General features: G+C 31.9%; 1 long non-coding RNA gene across 1 annotated transcript; it reads left to right on the top strand.

Moving 5' to 3' along the window:
- The first annotated feature begins 32 nt into the window (after nucleotides 1–32).
- LOC146527338 (uncharacterized) lies at nucleotides 33–2,374 on the top strand. The gene is made up of 2 exons (XR_014879270.1): nucleotides 33–1,474; nucleotides 1,900–2,374. It is a non-coding gene; the product is annotated as an uncharacterized LOC146527338 (long non-coding RNA).
- Nucleotides 2,375–7,989: the final 5,615 nt, after the last annotated feature.

Below are 7,989 nucleotides of genomic sequence, written 5' to 3'. Positions count from 1 at the left end.
ACTTAATATATACATAATACATACATATATATATATATATATATATATATTTTATTTTATATATATGTCATTAGTACTTGGAGCATTGAACACACTATCCCAATCTATCTGGCTTAAGTTTTTCAGGAAACTCTCGTTATTAAAATTTTTGAAGATTCTACGCATGATAACCGTGGGCTTGATTTTTGGTGTGCGAATCTTATAGGTTAAGTATATGAGATCATGATAAGAAAAGGATTCAGCACACAATTGGCCGAAAGTGACGACTCGTTCATGGGAAGAATCGACACGATCATTAAGTCGAGTTGTGAAGGAATAGTGTTTGGGAAAAAATGGATAGCACTGGTAGGAAGAAGGTTGAGGTTTGCACTATTAACTATATTTTTAACGTTAGTCATTTTTAATTATGCAGGTATTAAAATCACCCATAATAATTGAGTGGTCGACATTCGGTACATACTTGTCTAGCAAGTTTTCAATGTTATGAAATAATTTATGTGAAGCGATGGGCTGTAGAATACTCCTAATAAAAGGTTTAAGGTACCGTAAATGACTTCAATAAGAATATGTTCATAAGTATTTGAGTACAGTGTAAGGGATTTGTCAAGGATAGAAAAGGGTATGTGGCTACGTAGATAAATGGCTACTCGACCACCACCTTTCCCTGTTCGATCATTGCTAATTAAATGGAAGCCAGGTAGTGCATAGGATGTTGATGGTAAGCAAAAGCATGGTTTAAGGAACATTTCAGAGACTAAGATCGCATGAACGTTTTTAACATCGAAGGAAGCCAAACGATTCGGATAGTGGGCGGGAATGCTTTGTGCATTTATATGTACCACATTGAAGTGTTTGTTAGAATTAAGAAATGTCGTGTCTAATTTAGTATTGAGTCGGGAGAAAGTGCTGTGAAAACAATCATTAGACGATATAGATAAACATTGACAAAATATATCGTCATCTGAGCTGTTACCATTTAAATTTGCGTAAAAATAAAAGAAATATAAATAAATTTAAATTTAATAAATAAATATAGTAAATATTTTAATAAATAAATTTAATATTAGAGCTATAAATATATTTAAGAAAATAAATAGATAATATAAATTAAGAATTAATAATAAATTTTTGAACAATATTAATTATAATAATTTGACAAAGTTATAATAGAATTAATAAATTTGCATCACGCCCATGCCAGCATTCACTTACAATTAAAAAATAGTAAAAAAACTTATATACAGAAAAAAAATAACAAACAAATACAAGTTAATCAATTCCATATGTGATAAATTTTATTTATCACAGAATTTATCACTTAAGACAGCGTCGAAGACCATCTGTGACATAAACCACAGCTAATAATAGGCTACTCCAGCCATTGACAATAACAAGTTAGACGTCAGTAAGTCGTCAAAACGTCAGCGAAATAAAGTATACATTACAATATTAGTGATTATCAGGTTGTAAAATAGTGGGTAAAATACTATTTTAAAGAAATAATAGTGGTTTTAAACGATACTAGCACTTAAACTATTGTACATAAAGATTAAAACATTATTATAACAATAATTGAGACAAAATAAGACCTTCAAAACTACTTTTAGGTTACTTTTTAACGATTCTCTTCGCTCGTGTAAGTGGCTTTGTCCTGGAATCACTAGCAATTGAGCTTGCAGCAGGAGCTTTAAGAGTAGGTTGAGCCTCAGCCGCGTCATGAATGTTATCCAGCTCAGTGCATGTAGAAATAGTATGACGCTTCCCATCAGGCCCAATAATAATGATATAGCCCTCCTTGGTCCAGCATTTGTTTATGCCAAAACGTTTCCGGGCTGCCATAAAGGTCTCATGTCTGGATGTGGTGAGGAATTCTGAAAGAGCAAAACCTGTGTTTTTCAGGTTGGTTTTTGCACTGCATCAGCAGCAGAATCACTAAAGTTTCTGTCCGATGACACACCATGCCTCAACAGTATCTTTTTTCTACTCCTCATGTCAAGAAGGTCATACTGTTTTGACAGAATATTTATCTGCAATTGTAAACCCTCCAGTGCACTTTACACAAAAGACCGGAATGCACTGAACTGAACTGCAATATGTGAAGTGGGGCTTGCCGCAGGGATAGCAGAACTTAAATTTTGTTGAAATTCACCCATTTGTGATTGAAAGTGCTGTGACAATTCCTGTATGAACTGTTTAATAGCGTCCATAGTGATTCAGTTGAGCTTAAAGGCACTACCAATTATGGAGAACTGTATATAGGTTTTAGTATAGGTAGGTTGGTGACTACTAATACATAACTTATTTGTATATACTTTCACTTATACTTTCCATAAACTATTTTTAAAATAAATTTATTTAAGAACAACTTAAAAAACGCATTTACTTTTTGACACCAACCCCTGAAAAGTCCACGAAGGGTATTGAAATTTGAGAATCCATTTACAGTCATTCAATCCTATTGCTGTTGTCCCCTAAATCCTATTCAAATTTAAGAAAAAAAATACTTAAGCAGATTGTCAAAGGGATCTAAGATTAAGAGAAACATATAATTGATTTAACTACTATTAGGTATTCGATGTATAATTATCTGGAGGATACTTCAAGGTGTTCTGTGATATGGAGAATATCATAACTTATTAATGGTTTTGAATGGAAAAGATGGCAATTTATAATTATATTACACTTAATTCATGGTTCCTCACTGTAAATATAAAACAACATGCATATACTCAATAAGTTAATAAGTAGGTACATATTTTATAGGACCTGCGAATTTATCTCTAACTGATAAGTGTTCGTAAAAGTTACATTTTCTAAATTTTTACAGTGTTTGTTCCCACCAAGGCTTATCCTTTGTCTATAACAAAAAATAAATAAATTGTTTTTGTTTTCGATGGCAAGATGATGCTTCTTGTTATATTAACATAGTTTATATTTATATCTGGAACATAAATACAAAATGTACATATGTACGTACATAAAATATGTACTTAATAGGTTCTAAATAATGGCATAAAAGAAAACGTAAAAAAAACATCTAAGAAGTAAAATAAACTTTATTTAATAAAGTCTGTACTAATATAAAATTTTACCTATTTTATATTTTTATTTAAATAACAAATTACAAATGAATAATCTAACATTTTAGTGTAACAAAAATTAAAGTGTATGATATACAAGTACTACCTAGTAATTACTATTTTAGTTCTTATCAAAATGTATTAGAGCATAATTTAGAATGTTAAAAATGTTCTCTAATTATGTCTTAGGATCCTTACATACAAAGGATTCAAAAATAGAAAGAGTGTATCTGAGCGAGACCACACTATATGTATTACCTGTTTGAGTGAGAGGTCTCAAGAATTTCAAATGATAATTTTTTTCCTTTAACCTAGACGGCCGTATATATGGAGCTCATATTTGGTAGAAGTACATAACCGAGTACAAGGAATCCCCAGTATATTAATCTGCTGCGCTCGAGTAAATCCCGAAAGTCCTCTCTTCGGGTTTCGTACTATAAAGTTCTTAATTTGAATATGATCTTTCAAATAGATTTAAAACTTCATGCACAAATATATCTAGTATTAAGTCAAAATGTAACAAATGCACGCGCATTGAATGGCCTAAGTAAGTAATCAATGATGAAGTAATATAAAAAAGATAAATAAAAAAGAGCTTGAAATTCAATATATTTATTAACTAAAATAATAATATGATAGAAAAACATAAAATTCAACAACATAGAGAAAGAGAAAGAGAATAAATGTGCATAGATCATACAAAAAAACTTTAAGCAAGTGTTTTTATAATAATTTCTTTAAAGCAAGCACATCAACATTGTGTTTAAAGCAAGTGGAAAATAAAGTTATTATTTAACAATTATAAATGGAAAAATATTAATAATGAAATTGAAATATTAATAAAATTTCATATTAGATTACATATTAATAAAAAAAATCATACAAACTCATATTTTTTTCATAAATTGCAAGTGTAATAAGATATAAAATTAAGGACATATTTAAATTTGAAAATGATAGTTTCAGTATTGTGATTACAATTATTATCTATAAAAATATCTCTCAAAACCCTTTCATCTTTGCTTGGTAACATTACATTAACCATATTATCACTACTGTTTAACAGAATATTTTCATTATTTACATGTGTTAACTTATTTGTTAAATTAATTATTATTATTAAATTAATTATTATATATTATTTCTAGGTTATTAATAATTTCTTCAACATCATACTTTTTTAACAATCCTGAATTTTGCAGTTTTATCATTTTCATTTTGTTGTATGTATACATTTGAATGAATTATTGAATGTTATTACATTTAAAGGTTATGTCATAGAGATTCTTGTTTGGATTTTATTCTGTTCTTTAATTTCTAATCTTATTTCTTGTTTATTATGGTTGGCACTTGTGACAGCTACAAGCTGCTTTTATTGAGCATAATGTCACTTTGCAATTCTATATTACTGTTATTATTTATTTCTAAAGGTTGTTCATTTTCTTTCACATCATTATTTCCTGTAACTTCACTGACCAACTTGTTTGGGGTTTGGGGTGTTTGTTTTACTGATTTTAATATAGGTTGTTGGTAAATAAGCTCTGGAATGGCAGTTTTTTCCTTGCTTATAATAGATATTTCTTCTTGAATTTGTAGTAAATCTTCTTCTAAATCATAATTGATACGAACAAAATCTTTAAGTTGGGAAGAATTGCATTCTTTGTTTTTATTGACCTTGACTGGTGTCGAGGTTGAAGGTGTACGTGGTATATCTGAGTCTTTCCTAGGAAGGTTTAATGAATTTAAACCCTGACTCAAATGTTCCTCAGGTGTTGCTCTTAAAAAGAATTTGAATACATTTGTTAAACCTGTAAGGACCCACAGCATAGCACGCCCTGCACTCCATTTTGTTGGTGATAATGCTTTGGGTGTGTGCACCGAAGATGATAAAGTGCTTTGAAATGATAAATTTTCATCAATATTGTGAGATCCAATAAGTTTTATTGTATTGTTAGCATCTGTGTCAATTGCCATTGAAGAACTCAAAGCATTATTTAAAAATTGATTATTTGACATTATGTTTAAATTACAATTTTCATCAGTATTACTATACATACTATCATCCTGGTTCACATTTGTGTTTTGTTCATGATTTCTGGTATAGCTTTTAGACATAGGCGATGATGCTGGTGTGATTGAGTACCCTACGTTCATATTAAGCTCGGATACGTCCAGCTCTTCATATCCTTTTTCTGTGCAAGGTGTTCTTGGTAACACATTGCTATTATGTATAGATTTCTCTCTATCATCAAAATCACTTCCAATATGGTCCATTGATACAAATATGCTATTTTTCAAGCCTGAGGGAACCTCCCAAAAAATAATTTACGTTTTTAGAAAGTTCGAATGGAAAATGCACCGGTCAACTATTAACCCGCCTGAATGTTTGAATTTACTTCAACTGTCGTCTGCAGTGTTGCCAACCTCAGAGAGGCCAAAAACACCATATGGAACTTAAAAAAACAGTAGAAAACAGTGAAATACAAGAAATTCATTAAAAATAATACAAGTACTCTTATATTTGTAAAGAAAATCAAGTTAAAATGCAAATATCTAACCAAAATGTTATAAATTTTATTAAAATGATTAATTTTATCAATATTTCCAATTTCGACGCTCTGAACGTCATTCACATAGTAAATTTTTTAGAGTTACATATAAAAACGAAAATGACTGTTATTTTTGTATGACAAAAACTACGACGTTTCATTACAAATAAGCATAAAATTCAGTATGCAAACATTCCATCAATCTTAAAATCAATAGCACATTCAGAAACCCTGCCTCATACCGTATGTCCAGGTGTGTGAACAAGACAGTGAAAATTTATTCATGGATGATGAAAATGATGAAAAACAAAATGAATTGAATAACCTTGTACGAGATATGCAACTATCAAGATCTAAAGCAGAGTTCGATTTCTTGCTTTTCGACTACAACAGTGGAACTTATTAGCACCAAATATCAAAGTGACTTACTACCGTAACCGAAACCAATTTTTTGGGACTTATTTCACCAAAAATGATTATTGCTTTTGCTATGGTATTCCTGGGCTTTATGTTATATAAGATAAATTTCCTTCACTCACACCTAGACTTTTTACCTGAAAACTTAGGTGCCTTAAGTGACGAACAGGGTGAGCATTTCCATCAAGACTTCAAGATATTTGAAGACAGACACTAAAGTTTTTTTAATGTAGGTATATTAAGGGACTATTACTGATGCTCGAGTGCATTAGGTTTTATTCATAGCTTTGTATGTAAAGATATAGTAAAATTATATACAACCTTCTATTCTAGAGGCCGTCATGGCGCAGGAGCACGTGGCAAGCAAGCGTGTGGCTATAATGTGGCGGTTGTGGTTTCAATTTTCACTCGTGAGAGTGAGTTATTATTTATTAATATTTCCATTTGTTTGCTTGCGCTGGTACCAATGCAAAAAGTGCGGCGTTGAAAAAACAAGTGGCAGAACAAGCGACGCACCTCCTCGCACATGGAATACCGTCATTCAATATACAATCTTTGGAATCTCTGAAAGTACCCACGCCCTTCAAATATAATAAATTAGAATAAGTTCTTCTTTTCTGTCTATTTAAAAGAATTACTTAAGTAATGTTTTTTTAGTAAATTCATTTCTGCTGTATTATTTTTATTTAGATAGTAAACATCTAGAAATAAATTTAAATACTTATGAAGGAATAATTGATTTTAAAATATATATAAACTATTCCCTAAATGGGATGGTTTTATCACATCTACTTAATTTGTTATTGTTGTTGTTTTTTATATATGGCATTCATTTATTTCATGGCATTCGTGGCATGTAGGTAATTTCTCGAAAATTGAGAAATGGAGTGTCTTACATAATATGTTCCTTGGTATCTTAGCTTCTTTATCTACTATGCTATACTGTAGGTAAGTGTCTATATAGACTCAAAAAGAATCATGACTAAAACTAGCAGTGCTAAAACCGGCACTACCAGCGCCCTGGGCGAAGTTATTTCGGCACCCCCTAACTACAATTCAATTACATACAAAAAATGGAATGGTTACAATAAAATTTTAAAAATATATATTTAAAAACTAATAAAATTTCACATTTCGAGCCTTTCTAGATTTCGAGATTGTCGATCGCAGATATGTTCTTATTAGCTTCAGTTTGAAAAACCCTCCTTGTTTATTGAACAAAAGATAAGGCAAACGAGTGTACCGGTTACCTGATGGTAAATGTTCACCACCGCCCACGACTCGTGTGACCTCGGCGGGTTACAGGTGCGAAGGTACCCATGTCGTGTCAACCTGGAGACACTGCTATAGATAGACCATTCCACAGTGGCGTAGCGTGTAGAAGGAAGTTCCAGATGATGTGGATGATACTTGAGTTTGCGACGTACTGTCGGTTAAGTAGAAAATTCGGCGGCAGGTAACAGGGCAAACAGTTCTCCAGAACACTCCCCATAATAAATGCGGTAAATAATGCACAGCGAGCAGATATCTTTACGCAAAGCCAATGTGTCAAGCCTTTTACACATCATTGAGATGAGAGCCCTATACAGGGCCAATCGGTGCTTTGGCGTGTAGTACTGTCGAGTTGTTGCACTGCTGTTTCTTTGAGGCCAACTTGGCCTTGCCTTCCAGATGATAGCGATACTGACTGTCACTTGAAACGCTAAGGCCCAATGTGCTGATACTGGGCGCTATAAGCGCTATAAGGAGTGTTTTGGAAGACTGATCACACGAGAAATGGGGTTTAATTTGTTTTAATTTAATGGGCTATAGTGGTTAAAGCGCAAATTTGTGTCTTTGGGGTTGAATTGAATCAAATTCCTTTCACCCCATGAGGAAACATGTCATTAATCCATCGGTGATCCTTCAGATAAACCAAGAGCTAGCTATTTATAAGCTCGCCA

Source organism: Heliconius melpomene, chromosome 21, assembly GCF_056956725.1.
Source record: "Heliconius melpomene rosina isolate 202511_hmr_F chromosome 21, ASM5695672v1, whole genome shotgun sequence".
NCBI classification, from domain to species: domain Eukaryota; kingdom Metazoa; phylum Arthropoda; class Insecta; order Lepidoptera; family Nymphalidae; genus Heliconius; species Heliconius melpomene.
Note: the sequence above shows the minus strand (reverse complement) of the source record. Positions and strands in the feature narration are given on the sequence as shown.